We start from the raw sequence: 16,176 nt of genomic DNA, 5'->3' as shown, positions 1-16,176 counted from the left end.
GAAACTACCAGCTGTTCTGCGGGAGAAAGATGAGGCTTTCTACTCCCGTAAGGATTTATACCCTCAGAAACCCTGTACAGGGTCGCTATGGGTCGGAACCGACTTGAAGGCACTTAACAACAACAACAACATATATATTAACCTAGTGAACTTTTTAGTTTATCAAACTTAGTGTGACCCACTCTTCATTTTATGTGATCCCTCTAGGTTAGAACTTTCCTCCCCCTAATTTTAGGAAACATGTTCTTTCTTAGAAAATGCCTCCATTTACTTTAAGGGATTTTCATTGACCTTTGATTGACCCTGGTGAACTTGAAATGAATTTATTGATCTCTGTGTAACCCCATTCCTCTGGATCTATGTGCTTTTTACAATTTTGGAATTACTAAAGAAGGAAATATAACATATTTCAAAGGTTTATTCTATTAGCCATTCATAAATGTTAACTCTTTTAATTCCCAAAGTCAATACCTTTGCCTCAAAATCAAATGAGCTATAGAAGTTTTAGGGTATAAAACGAAGCTTTATCATCTTCCTAGAACTCATTTTCTACCCAGAATTCCTCATGGAATATAAAAATCTCAAAGCTATCATCTATATAATATGAGTTTTCAATTGTGAATCAATTCATACTCTTTTTAGCTTCCTCTATATAAATCAATTCCCCTGCACTTCGTTCACCTTTTTGTAATTCTTGCTTTCTCCCTCTGAACTTGTTACTTTAGGATGCATGGAAGAGAGTGACAATTTCTTTTGTTTTAATTTATCATCATCATCATCATCTGTAGAAGGCTAAAAACTGTGCCCTAACACAAAAGATACCTATATCCTGATCCCAACTAAGGATCTTAATATGGGGAGACAATCCTAGATTATCCAGGTGGGCTCTAAATACAATCAAATTATCTTTATATTATAGAGTCAAAGGAAAATTCTATGTCACACAGAGAAGGCAATGTGGAAAGGAATCAGAGAGAGATAGAAAGATGCTGATCACAAAGACCGGGATGCTGTGACCCCAAGAAAACGAATGCTGCTGTCACCCATGCAAAGCTAGAAGGAACAAATAATGGTTTTCTTTATATACTCTCTGGAGGGAGTACAGCCCTGGTGACACCTTGATTTCCCCCCAGTGATAACTGATTTCAGACTTCTGGACTTCAGAATTTTAAAAGAGTAAATGTGTGCTGTGTAAAGCCAGAAAGTTTGTGACAATTTGTTACAAAACCCTCAGAAATCTAATACATCATATATTATTTCTTTTCAGACAATTAGACATTTTCCATGATACTAATATGCAGATAGAGTCCTGGTGTGATGCTCTAGGATCAGTACATGATTGCTAACCACAAGTCTGGTGGTTCAAACTCACCAGTTGCTTCTTGGAAGCCCTGTATTATTGTTAAGTCCTTCGAGTCAGTTCTGACTCATAGAAATTCTGTATAGGGTTTATGAGGAGCAGCTGATGAATTTGAATCTTTGACCTTGCAATTCAAACTGACCTTGAAGTCCAGTGCATTATCCCACACAGGGTCGCTATGAGTCAAAAATGACTCACAGGAACTTAACAACAATATGCAGATGGCATATCCTTCCTTCCTGAAAGTAAAGAGGACTTGAACTACTAATGAAAATTGAAGACTATAACTTTAAGTATGGATTGTACCTCAATTTAAAGAAAATTAAGATCTTCACAATTGTACCAGTAAATAACATCATGATAAATGGAGAAAGATTAAAGTTGTCAAGTAATCTATTCTACTCAAATCAATGCTCATGGAAGCAGAAGTCAAGATATCAGAAGACGTACAGCCAGAATGCTCATTAGAAGTGAGCATGACAAGTTTTTGGCTCATTCACTTTGGACATGTTATCAGGAGGGACCAGTCTCAGGAGAAGGACATCATGCTTGATAAAGAGAGAAAGACCACAACAAGATGGGTTCTCAAAGTGGCACCAACAATGGACTCAAACATAGTAACAATTGTGAGGATGGCACAGGACAGGGCTGTATTTCGTTTTGTTGTGCATAGGGTTGCTATGGGGTGGAACCAACTCAATGGCACCTAACAACAATTGCATTTTAGAGTGCTACTATATTCCAGTATGATATTCGCATTGTCGTCACCACCACTACCATCATTAGGAAAATATTTATTGAGTCTTCAAGCCCATGATGCATCATATGAATTTTCAAATGAAACTAAAATTTCTTAATTAAAACAGTGTACTGATCCAATATGAAAATCCAACTTCTACTTTAAGCACATAAAGTTGTTACATAAAATCTTTTTAAAAACAGAGATAAAATGTATACTCCAGTTGGAAATCATGAAGTAAATAACTCTATTTTTCAGAGACAAAAGTAGAACCTACAGTAGAAATAAGCAAACCCATAGAAACTACGATGTTAATTCTATACTTCATGGTACATATTTTAATGTCTATGTGGGTAGCAAATCAATTGCCTACCTTTTGTGCATTGGGCAACTGAAATGTGCTCTCTGCATAAAGTTGGGAGTTTGCAAAATGAAGTTTCTAGGGAAAACTCTTGCTGGCTTGAAGTCAATATGAAACCAATCTTTCATTGAAACAATAATTCAAAAATTATTCAGCTACAAAAAATCAGAGACCTTAGCTTGAATATTGTTAGTGTGAGTGCTATAATTTTGTATTAAGTGAAATTGGTTTTGAACCTGTAGAGTTAATAGCAATTTGGTGTAGACAAGCAGGAAACCACCTTTTGGCAAGGATTCCATAACCACAGAACACAGAAAAGTATTCCTGCAGATGGGAACACATAATACAAAGCTTCAAAATATAAATGAAAATCAATCTTTATAATAGTTAAAGTAAAAATTGCAACAATTGGGAGAAACCATCCTCCATATATAATACAACACATAAGAGAATAGTATTAAAAACCTGAAATAAGCAGGTGTTTTAAGTCAATAAATCTGTGAATATGAGCCCTGGTGGCATGATGGGTTACACATTGGGCTGCTAACCACAAGGTCAGTGGTTTCAGTCCCCCAGACACTCCTTAGAGAAAGATGAGACTTTTTGTCTCTGTAAAGATGTATAGCCTCAGAAACCTTACAAAGATTTGCTGTGAGTCAAAACAGACTCAAGGATATACAACCACACACCACCATAAATGAATGGGTTTGTGTGATTGTATATTGTTATTATTAAGTGCCATTGAGTCAGTTCCAACTCATAGTGACCTTGTATAGAGTTTCCAAGAAATGGCTTTTGAGTTTGAACCACCAACCTTGTGGTTCAAATCAACCTTGTGGTCCGCTGCTTTATCCCACAGCACCACACCATGACTCTAATTGTGTATTGTTGTTGTTGTTGTTAAGTGTCGTTGTGTTGGTTCCTGCCCATAGTGATCCTATATAGAGTTTCTAAGTAGCTACTGGTGAGTTTGAACCATGAACTTTACAGTTCAAATCAACTTTGAAGTCCAGCACACTAACAAACAGCACCGCACCTCACCATTTGCAACCAAGCCAATTAGATTTCTGGGGATATGGCTTAAAGCATACATTGACAGAGAACATCCAGAGGTTCAAGCTGGATTCAGAAGAGGCTGTGGAATGAGGGATATCATTGCTGATGCCCGATATATTTTGGCTGAAAGCAGAGACTATCAGAAAGATGTTTACCTGTGCTTTATTGACTATGCAAAGGCTTTTAATTGTGTGGATCATGGCAAGCTATGCATAATATTGTAAATTATAAGTATTCTGGAACACTTAGTTCTGCTCATTAGGAATCTGTACATGGATCAAGAAGCAGCTGTTCAAACAGAACATGGGAACACTAAAATTAAGAAAGGTGTACAACAGGGTTGTATTCTTTCACCATACTTATACAACCTGTATGCTCAACAAATAATCTAAGAAACTGGGTTATATGAAAAAAATGTGGCATCAAGATTGTAGGAAAACTCATAACAACCTGTGAAACACAGATGATATAACCTTGCTTGCTTAAAGTGAAGAGGACTTAAAATATTTATTGATGAAGATCAAAGAGCACAGCCTTCGGTATGGATTGCATCTCAATGTAAAGAAACAAAAATCCTCACCGCTGGACCAATAAACAACATTCTTATCAATGGAGAAAAGATTGTCGTTGTCAAGGACTTCATTCTTCTTGGATCGACTATCAACACTCATGGAAACAGCAGTCAAGAAATCAAACAACATACTGCATTAGGCAAATCTGCTGTACAAGACCTTTTTAAAGTATTGAAAAGCAAAGATGTCAGCTTGAGGACTAAGGTGCCCCTGACCCAAGTCATGGTATTTTCAATAACCTCATATGCATGTGAAAGCTGGACAGTGAATAAGGAAGACTGTAGAAGAATTGATTCTTTGAGTTCTGGTGTTGGAGGATAATATTGAAAGTGCCATGGGCTGCCCATAGAATCAACAGATCTGTGTTGGAAGAAGTGCAGCCAGAGTGTTCCTTGGAGGCCAAGATGGCCAAACTTCTTTTCTAATACTTCAGACATATTGTCAAGAGGGACCAGTTGCTGGAAAAGGATATCATGTTTGGTAAGGTGAAGGGTCAGAGAAAAAGAGGAAGACCCCCAGTGAGATGGATTGGCCAAGTGACAGCATCAATGGGCTCAAGCGTGGCAACAATAGTGAAGTTGGCTCGGAACTGAGCAGTGTTTTGTTCTGCTGTGCATAGGCTCGCTACGAGTCGGCACTGACTCGATGACACCTAACAAGAACAACAACATGTGTGTCAGAATTGAAATTTGCTCTACGGGATATTCAATGGCTGTGATTTTTTGGAAGTAGATGTCTCTGGTGGATTCATACTGCCAACCTTTCAACTGGTAGCTAAGTGCTTAGCCATTTGGACCACTATGCAACTTTCACTAATGGTAAAGAATAACTAATTCATTTGGTCATTTATTCTTCTCTTCATTCAACACAAATATCTCAACCATTAACCAGTATTATGTTAAGTGCTAGAAATGCAGTGGTGAATAACATCGTATCCCAGCCATGTTGTTAAGTACCGTCAAGTAAGTTCTGACTCATAGCAACCCTGTATAGGGTTTCTGAGGAGCAGCTGGTGGGTTTGAACCACCAACCTTGATGTTAGGAGTCTAGTGCTTATCCTACATTGCCACATTAGTATCCCAGTCCTAGTAGACTTCATATTCTTATGGTGGTGGTGGTTGTGTGCCACGGAGTCACTTCTGACTTATAGTGAGCCTATATAGGGTTTCCCAGGCTATAAATCTTTATGGGGGCAGAAATCTCATCTTTCTTCTACAGAACAGCTGGTAGTTTTGAACTGCTGAACTTAAGGTTAGCAGCCCAACTCATAATCACTGCTACAAGAGTCCTTTCATATTCTTTTAGGGAAGACAAAACTATTAAAATGAATAACTAAAAAACTATCAGTTTGTAATAAATGTTTAGAAGTATAAAGTATGTTAAAGGATATAGACCAAGCAGAGACATAAATTATGGGGAGACGTAAGCCTTAAAGATCTTAAGAAAGAGCAGTCTAGGAAGCGGAAATAGCAAATTGCAAAGTTTTTGAGGTAACACAGACTTGGATGTTGCAGAAAAAGCAAAGTAACCACACGCATGTTTAAATAACATGCATGTTTAAATAACATTCCTAGATGCTATTTGTAGGGAAGCAAACAACAGGAAATAGGTCTGTTTTTTTAAAAAAAAATGATGAATGCATTTATCCTGGCAGCACATATTAGTGATTTCTTTCAGGTAGCATCAGTGAAGGTCATAAGAAACAGTTGGATCTAGAATTTATTTTAAATAGAATGCTAACAGGATTTTCTGGGTATAAGTAATAGGATGTGGCAGAAAAAGAATAGCCAAGAACATCTCCTAAATTCCTTTTCTAAGTAAGTAGTAGAAAGGTGGTGCACTGTTTTGAAAATTCAAACAGTGACTAAATATGTGTGAGTACAGGACGATTGTGTGGGGTAAATATGTGTGTGTGTTTGTGTGTAAGGGAACCATGATAAACTTAACATTTCTCTCAGGTATCAAGTTGGCAACTTGGTGACTGGATATAAGAGTGGAACTTAGGGGAGAGATTGGAGATAGAGAAAAACATTGGCAGTCATTAGGATACAGATGAAATTTAAAGCCAGTCTAGAAGAAACCACATAGGAAATAATTATAGATCAAAAAGAAAAGTGGTCTGAAATATAAAATTTCCAGATCAAGAATAAGAGAATAATCAAGCAAATGAAGATTCAAAGTAAGTTGCCAACAAGTAGGGAGGAAAAGGAAAGGATACATATTTGAAATCAAACAAGTAATATGTTTCAAAGAGGCAAGGATCAAGGCGACCAAATGCTTCCAAAGGTGTAATTGCAATAGGATGGAGACATGACCAATGCATTTGGGAATCAAATAATTGTGGGGGAGGGACCTTGACAGATGCAGTTTTTGTGAAGCAGCAAAGAAAAACACCTTGGCATGTGTGAAAGAAATAATAGATGAAGACAAAGTGGAAGCAATAAAATGACTTACAGGCCTTTGTTGTAGAGAGTATCTGAGAAATGAGTATTAGCTTGAGAAGGAGGTGAGACAAGTAATAGAGTTTAAAAGATGGGAAATATTGCAGTGTGTTTATGGTCTGATGGGACTGATCCAGCAGACATAGAAAACAATAATGCAGTGAGAGTGGAAGTTAATTGCAAGATAGACTTGCATCTCAGTAGGCAAAAATGGGCAATGTTCTGTGCATACAGGGTCCTACTACTCACACAGAAGTAAGAATCATTTGTTGTTTGAGGATGGAAGTTAAAAATGTATATGTCGAAATAACAGCTGGCATCTTATCCAGAATTTCTTGAAAACTACTAATATTTTATTTAAGTGATGCAGAACCAGGACACCAAGGATGAGGAAAAAGTGAAGTGCAACAAGAAAAGATTAAAGCCTGCATACACACAATGGGGTTTTGCCACACTGACTATTGCATCACAATGAACTCATGCTGAGAAAAGACAAAGCTGGTAATTCAGCAACTGCTGCTACTCAACGTGTGTATACTCACACTCCAGCTAGTGTGCATAGAAAAACTAGGTCTTCAATTGTTGTTGTTGTTATCATGTTCTGACTCATAGTGACCCTGTACAAGGGTTCCTAGGCTGTAAATCTTTACTAGAGGAGAAAGCCTCATCTTTTCTCCTGTGGAACAGCTGCTAATTTTGAACTGCTGACCTTGCGGTTCACAGTCCTATTCGTAACTACTGTGCAACCAGAGCTCCTAGGTCTTCAATAGTTCATGGCAAAATAGAAAAAGAGTGCTTTGTTTCCTCAGCAATCTTCCTTCTGTTTTCTGTTGGTTACAGTGTTGTGTACTGTTTTGGAGTTCTGGTGTGGCTTTGTAGGATAAGCATTGAACGACAATGTCAGCTTGAACCACAGGCCAGAGGTTCAAACATAACAGAAGCTCCTCAGAAACCCTATACAGGGCTGTTATGAGTGGGAACCTACTCAACCAACAGCACTTAACAATAGCAACAAGGGTTATTTTATTTATTATTCTTTTAAAGGTTTTTATTGTGGATTGAGTGAAAGTTTACAGGGCACATCATCAGTTTCACATTCAACCATTCCTATGACTTGTTTGATTACATTGATTACAATCCTCTCCATACATACAAGGGTTAATTTTAATGTGGGCTCTTATGCTGTACAGTGTGGTGTTTTATCAAAATCTGAAATTCTGTGAGGAACTATGAACTGGGAGCAAAAAGTTGGCCATGGAAGAGGGACTGGCCCAGAGCAGTAACAAAGGCAGGTAGCACTGAGGGTAGAAACACAGGCATACAGTCTAACTCTTGTACCACTCAGACCTTACATGTTGTTAGGTGCCACAGAGTCTGTTCTGATTCATATCAATCCCATGCAACAGAGTACAACTGCCCCAATGGGGTTTCTAGGCTGTAATCCTACAGGAACAGATGAGATTTTTCTGCCCCAGAACATTTAAACCACCAATTTTTTTCAGTTTGCAGTCAAGTGCTTAACAGTTGTGCAACCAGGTTACCTCAAAACTTTTCATTATGTACATTACATTCAACTTCATTCCCACAATATAAAACATGTATTTTGTGTTCATCCAGAGTCTCCTTTAAGGAGGTGTGAACTTCTGGATCTCCTAGACTGGCAGAGGAAAGAACACTAAGGAAAGGACAGACACACTGTTGCAATTGGTACCAAGGTTATAGTTGATGTTTATTATTTTCTTCTTCTACCAGCAATTCAAAATTCTCCTCAGCTTTGCACAATATTGGGATGGCCAGGGTTGCATGTCTGGTAGTGTGACCCTCTGACCATATGAGGGATCTGATTTGTTTCTTTATACTTGTTGGATTGTATCTGTATAATTGCCCATTGATAGCTATTGTCACCCATAGGGGTTGTAAGAGACCCCTTAGATAATTTTCAGGGTCTTCCTGTGGCTCTGTAGTATAAGCACAGGAAGATTGGTGGATTAAACCCACCAGCTGCTCCTTGGGAACCCTATATAGGGTCACTATAAGTCAGAACTGATTCAATGGCACTTAACAACAACTCACACTCCTATTATGCGGCAACAATTCTAGATCCTGTTGGAAAACTACACCAATTACACTATGAATGAGATTAATCTCCTTTCTTTGCTTTTGTTTTTATCCATTTGCATGAGAAATCCAAATTATCCAGGTGCATGAGAAATCCAAATTATCCAGGTGATAATTGTAACTTCTGGGTCAATTCCCCATGCCCTATGAACCAGCAATTCTATGTTAGTATAATTTAAGGTTGAGACAGAAAGAAGAAATTCTGTAAGCAGGGGATTGTAGCGACAGGAACAATTCCTATTTCCAACATTTTCTTCCTGAACTCATGTATTCTTATTAACATAGTTATAGGTTATATGTTGTTGTTGTGTGCAGTTGAGTTAGTTCTGACTCTTAGTGACCTTGTATCAATCAGGTTTCTTAGGCTGTATGTCTTTACAGAAGCAGAAAGTCTTGTTTTTCTTTAGCGGAGTGCCTGGTGGATATATGGGTCCTATGTTGTTTGTTGTTGCTAAGTGCCCTCAAGTTAGTTTCAATTCATAGTAACCCTGTACAGGGTTTCTGAGGAGCAGTTGGTGATTTTGAACTGCCAACCTTGTGATTCAAAAGTCTGTGTAGCCCACTGCTTATCCTACAGCATCACACAATGGTTAATTCAGGACAGCCATCATACCATTGTCCTAAGCTAAGTCCACAGTAGGCTATCACACTGTTCTATTAGACTGGTTGCTTCTAGGTAACACAGTAGGTAGGGTTAGGGAATTTCATGACCATAAACCAATTGTCAAATCTTTGCTGTTAATTGTGCCCTTTGATCCAGAGTCTTGTTGTATTATACTAAGTCTCTGGATGAGGTATTCTATAAGTTATACATGGTGGTGATGATAGAGAAACATATACATATTTATATTAGTTTTGATAGAGACAATTTTATATCTAGCCTAGATGGAGTCCCGGTGTGGCACTATGGCACTGTTTGACCTGGTGCAAGCTCACTAACTGATCCTTAGAAACCCTATCCTCGGTCACTATGGGTTGGAACTAAACACTTAATAACAACAAAAAGATGGAAATCGTTTGAGGAAATCTGTCATTGCCTAATGGTTGGTAAGTACCCCATAAAATGGTGTCACATGTCAGTTTCTGTTGCTGTCAGACCTATTGGATGTTCTTGTTGTTGTTAAATAACGTTGAGTCTGTTCTGACTTATAGAGCCTGGTCTAGGGTTTCCAAGGAGTGCCTGGTGTATTTGAACCACTAAACTCTGGTAGGCAGTCTGGAGCTAAATAGGCTTTGTATAAGATGTGAATACATTGCTGGGCTCTTCATATCCTCCATATCCCTGCCACCAGATCCCATTGTCATTGTAATGGCCAAAAAAAGGGAATGGCTAACACTCACTAGAGACACCATCCTCCCAATACCCTCTAATGATGCTCTTCATTGGATACTGACATGAAACAAATATATCCCCATATTTTGCTTCTACTGTCAGAGGTCCATCCACATACCTCCTACTGATCTTCTGACCTGTAATTTTCTAGATGTATCCCTTTCAACCCCCTGACCAACCAAACAAACCAGTTCCCAAGCATAGGCCTGTATCTTTCCTTCTTGCCATTTTTCTCCTTATACAAAATGAATGAGTATGCCCACCCAAAGAGAATATTCCTCCACTTCTACTCTTCCAGGCCTTCTTCAAGTAAAGCTATAATGGAGTACTTGTTCATTTCTTGTTAATGCTATTTTTTTTATTATTTTTGCTGAAACATTTATGAATAAGGTCATACTACTTTCCTCTTCTGTACGCTGATTATAGGAGTTCTTCATATCACAATGAGGTCATAGTGTGGGTTAAGGGCAAAAGGTAGTATATTATATGTAGATAACTTCTGTTTATATAACACATTTGTACTTTCTGGACCTATTTGAACTTGCTTTGAAATGCCCCACCTCTATTCTACGATGGATTCCTGGTCACCCTACTGAGTGCTGTGATAGATGAGAGTACAGTGACTCGCTAAGACAAACATGGGCTGCAAACCACAAGTTCTGCAGTTACAGCCAACCAGCCATGCCAAGGGAAAGAGATGAGGTTTTGTGTTCCTGCAAAGATTTAAGGCCTTAGAAATCCTATACAAGGGTGTTATGTGTTGGAATCGATTTGATAACACATAACAACAAGTGTGATTGTATATAGTATACATCAAAAATATTTCTTCCCCCAATCCACCCCTGTTATTGCAGGTAACATGGTCATATGCTTTCCACTGCTCAGTCTCTACCAAGCCATAGATAGTATGGTTGTTGTTAGGTACACATGAGTTGGTTCTAATAGCGACCCCTATACTCAAGAGTATGAAATACTGCCTGGTCCTGCTCTATCCTCATGATTGTTATTGCTGTCAATCCATTTTGTCAGGGTATTCCTCTTTTTTTGAAGATCCTTTAGTTTACCAAACGTGATATCTTACTCCAGGAACAAGTTCCTTCTGATAATATGTCAAAGTATGAGAGATGATGTCTCACTGTCCTCTCTTCTAAGGAGCATTCTGGCTACACTTCCAAGACAAATTTAATTGTTTTTCTGATAGTCTATGGTAGTTTTAATATTCTCAACACCGTAATTAAAATGGATTGATTCTTCTAAGGTCTTCCTTATTCATGTCCAACTTTCACAAGCATACAAGGCTATTGAAAACAGTAAAACGTGGGTCAGGTGCATTTTAGACCTCAAACTGACATCTTTGCTCTTGAATACTTTAAAGAGGTCTTGTGCAGCAAATGTGCCTAATGCAATACTGTATTTGATTTCTTGACTGCTGCTTCCATGGGGGTTGATTGTGGATCCAAGAAAAATTAAGTTTTGGACAATTTCAATCTTTTCTCTGTTTATTATGTTACTTATTGGTCCAGATGTGAGGATTTTTGCTTTCTTTACAATGAAGTGCAATCCATTTAAAAAATTGTAGTCTTTGATCTCCATAAGTATTTGATCTTCATAAGTAAGTCCTCTTTACTTCTAGCAAGAAAGGTTATATCATCTGCATATCACAGGTTGTTAATAAGTCTTCCTCCAACACTGATGCCAAGTTCTTTTTCATATAATCCATGCTCTTGGATTATTTGCTAAACATATATACTCAAGAAGTGCAGTGAAAGAATACAATGCTGGCCTACCCCTATTCCGATTTTAAACTATTCAGTGTCCCCTTGTCCTGTTTCAATTCTTGCCTCTTGGTCTATGTACAGGTTCTTCATGAGCACAATTAAGTGTTATAGAATACTCATTCTCTGCAACGTTGTCCAAAGTTTGTCATGAATCACACAGTATTAAGCATATGCATAGTCAATAAAGCACAGGTAAACATCTTCCTGGTATTCTCTACTTTCAGCCACAATCCATCTGATGTCAGCAATGATATCCCTCATTCCATGTCCTTTTCTGTATCTAGCTTAAATTTCTGGAAGTTCCCTGTTGATGTACAGTAGCAACCATTTTTTAATTTTAGAAAAAAATTACTTGCATGTGATATTGATGATATTGTTTGATGATCTCCACATTCCATTGGGTCACCTCTCTTTGCAATGGCCATAAATATAGATTTCTTCCAATTAGTTGGTGAGGTAGTTGTCTTCCCAATTTCTTGGCATAGATGAGTGATCACCTCCAGAGCTGCATGAGTTTGTTGAATGATTTTCAATTGTATTCTGTCAATTCCTGGAGCCTTATTTTCTGCAAGTGCCTTCAGTACAGCTTGGACTTCTTCCTTCAGTACCATTGCTATTTGATCCTATGTTACCTCTTGAAACAGTTGAATATTGATCCATTCTTTTTAGTTCAATGACACTATGTATTCCTTCCATCCTCTTTTGGTACTTTCTATATCATTCAATATTTTGTCCATGGAATTCCTCAACATTTGCAAGTCAGGGCTTGAAACTTTTCTTCAGATCTTTCAGCATGAGAAGTGTTGAGCATGCTCTTCTTTTTTGGTTTACTAACCCCAGTCTTTGCAAATTTTAATATAATACTTTACTTCTTCATCAGAAGCTCTCTTTTGAAATTTTCTGTTCATCTTTTTTTACTTCCTTATTACTTTCATTACATCTAGCTTCTCTATGTTCAAGAGAAAATTTCAGAGTCTCTTCTAATATCCGTTTTGGTCTTTCCTGTCTTTTTAATGATCTTTTGCTTTCTTCCTGTATAATGCTCTTGATATCATTTCACAACTCCAGATTTTTAGTAATTATTGTCTAGTGCATCAAATGTATTCTTGAGATGATCTTTAAATTCAGATGGAATATATTCAAGGTCATATTTTGGCTCTTGTGGAATTGTTTTAATTTTCTTTAGCTTCAGCCTGAACATATGAGTAATTTATGATCTGTTCCACAATCTGCCCCTGGCCTTGTTTTGACTGATGATATTGAGCTTTTCCACCCACTCTTCTCACAGACGTAGTCAATTTGATTCCTGTGCATTCCGTCTTATGAGGTCCATGTACATAGTCAGCTTTTATGTTGTTTTAAAAAGGTATTTGAATAAGTTTCTTGTCTTGCAAAAGTCTATCATGGGATCTCCAGCATTATTTCTATCATCAATGCAACTTTTGCATTCCAATCTATAGTATTTATTAATGAATATTGATTGCACATTTGATCAATTTCAAACTGAGAAGTTGTTGTTGTTATGTGCCGTGGAGTCGGTTCCGACTCATAGCGACCCTGCACAGGGTTTCTGAGGCTGTAAATCCTTACGGGAGCAGAAAGCCTCATCTTTCTCTCACGGAACAGCTGTTAGTTTCAAACTGCTGACCCTGAGGTTAGCAGCCCGATTCGTAATCACTATGTTACCAGAGCTCCTTGAGAAGTTGGTAGAAGTCTTCTATTTTTATCATCACTTACTAGCCTCAGTAGCTTGTAGGAAGTTGTTTTCAATGTTGAAAGGCGTTCTCTAATAAAGATGCCAAACTTTTATTCCAGAGCTTTAGTAGTCTGTTTTGTGACTTCTTCTGGAGGCTGACAAAAATTTCACTTATGCTTTTCACATAGCACCACACTTCTTCTAGCTTCTAAATTATATACTGCCTTTATAAATTATATATTGCATACTACATACAAGGAGATGCTAGTTGCTATCAAGTCAGGTCCCACTCATAGCAATCCTATGAACAACAGAAACTACCCAGTCCTGTTCCATTCTCACATTCTCAATGCTGCTGCCCTTGTGCCAATCCATGTTGTTGGGGGTGTTCGTCTTTATCACTGACCTTCCACTTAACTGAGTATGATGTCCTTCTCTAGGGACTGGTCTCTGTTGATAATATGTCAAATTATGAAAGATTAAGTCTCACCATCCTGTCTTCTAAGGAGCATTCTAATGGTACTTCTTCCAACACACATTTATTTGTTCTTCTAGCGATACATAACACTTTTAAAATCTTTCATCAACATTCATAACTCAAATGTATCAATTATTCTATGGACACACCTATCTACTGTCCAACTATCACATGTGTATGAATTTACTGAAAATACCATGGCTTAGATCAGGCTCACCTTAATCTTTGATTGTGAACACTTTAAGGAGGTATTGTGCAGCAGATGTGCCTAAAGAAATATGTCTTTTATTTCTTGACTGCTGCTTCCATTAAGTATTGATACTGGATTCAAGCAAAATGAAGTCTTTGATAAGTTGAAACGTTTCTTCATTTATCATGATGTTATTTATTCCTCTAGTGCTGAGGATTTTTGTTTTCTTTACATTGAGGTACAACTCATACTGAAGGCTGTGCTGTTTAATCTTCATCAGTAAGCATTTTAAGTCCTCTTCACTTTCAGAAAACAAGTCTGTATTATCTATATGTCACAGATTATTAATGAGGCTTCTTTCAAGTCTGATGTCATATTCTTCTCCATATAATCCAGTTTGTTGTATTATTTGCTCAGCATATATATTGCATAAGTATGATGAAAAAATGAAACTGTGGTGGGCACTTTTCCTAATTTTAAACCATTCAGTGGCCCCTTGTTCAGTTCGAAAGGCTTCCTCTTTGCCTATGTACAGGTTCTTCATGAGTATAATTAAGTCTTTTGGAATACTCATTCTCTGCAATGTTGTCCATATAGTGTCATGATCCAAACAGTCAAATGCCTTTGCATGCAAAGTCAACAAAGCAAGGTAAACATCTTTTTGTTGTTCTTTGCATTCAGTCAAGATCCTTCTGATGCCAGCAATGATATCCTGCATTTCATGTCGTCTTTTGAATCTGGCTTAAACCTCTGGAAATGTCCTGTCATTGTACTGTTGCAGCCATTTTTACGTTATTGTAAGCAAAATTTTACTTGCAAGTGATACTAATGATATTGTCAAATGCTTTCCACATTCCGTTGGTTAACTTTTCTTTGAAATGGGCAAAAATATGGATCTTTTCCAATTAATTGGCCATATACCTGTTTTCTAAACTTCTTGGCATAGATGACTGACTACTTACCTCCAGTTCTGAATCAGTTTGTTGACAGATTTCAATTTGTATTCTATCAATTCTTGCAGCCCTGTTCTTGGCAAATGCCTTCAGTGCACTTTGTATTTCTTCCTTCAGTATTTTAGTGAAAATATACCAGCGTACATCAGATTATAAAATGTCTAAAATATTCACACATGTGCCATATTCCAAGTTTCTATGAGCCTTTAAAGAAGTTTTTGGACTGTTCTTATTTTTTTAACACAAACATATACACACACAAGGGAGCTTCATAAAGTTTGTAGATAAAGGAAATGAAAAGCTATTGGAATTTTTCCATGAAATTTTTGAACCCCATATATATATATATATTATTCAAGTATTTCGAGTAGTGCTACTCAAAATATGACCTTAAACTGGTGCTATTTTCTGAACTATTACCAGTTAAAGCAAAATAAGTACAAAAAGTAAGAATGGTTTGAATTGAATTTTTATATAATTTTGACATTTCTATAATATTCATACTCCAAATACTTATTGAGAGCCTAGTATATGACAGACTTGTTTCATTGATTACAGTATACCAAACAGAGTAATGTAATTTCTCTCTCCTGTAGCTCACATAGCAATGAAAAGTGATTGTTGTTGAATGTTGCTGAGTCAGTTTTGACTCATAGAGACTCCATATAGTGTTTCCAGGAGTGATGAATGAGTTTGAACCCCTGACCTTGTGGTTAGCAGTCCAGTGCTTAACCTACAGTGCCAACCAGGCCTCCAATGAAAGGTGATGGACAAAGTAAAATGCATATGACGTGGCTTCAAATAGTTCATGGGAAAAATGGAATTAAAAGATAATAGAATTTTTCCATTCAATTTTGAAGTCCCTGTGTGCATGTCTGTGCATGTGTGTGTATGGAGTCCTGGTGTGACACTGTGTAATAAGCACTGGAATGCTAACTGAAATGTCAACAATTCAAACCCAACAATTGATCCTTGGAAACCCTATACAAGGTGGCTATGAATCAGAACTAACTAGATAGCACTTAACATCAATAACACACACACACAAATATATGTATATGTACCACAAGGTTGGTGGTTTGAGCCCATCAGCCGCTCTGA

Source organism: Chrysochloris asiatica, unplaced genomic scaffold (assembly GCF_000296735.1).
Source record: "Chrysochloris asiatica unplaced genomic scaffold, ChrAsi1.0 scaffold00158, whole genome shotgun sequence".
Classification (NCBI taxonomy): domain Eukaryota; kingdom Metazoa; phylum Chordata; class Mammalia; order Afrosoricida; family Chrysochloridae; genus Chrysochloris; species Chrysochloris asiatica.
The sequence above is the reverse complement of the archived record's forward strand: the minus strand, read 5'-3'. Positions refer to the sequence as shown.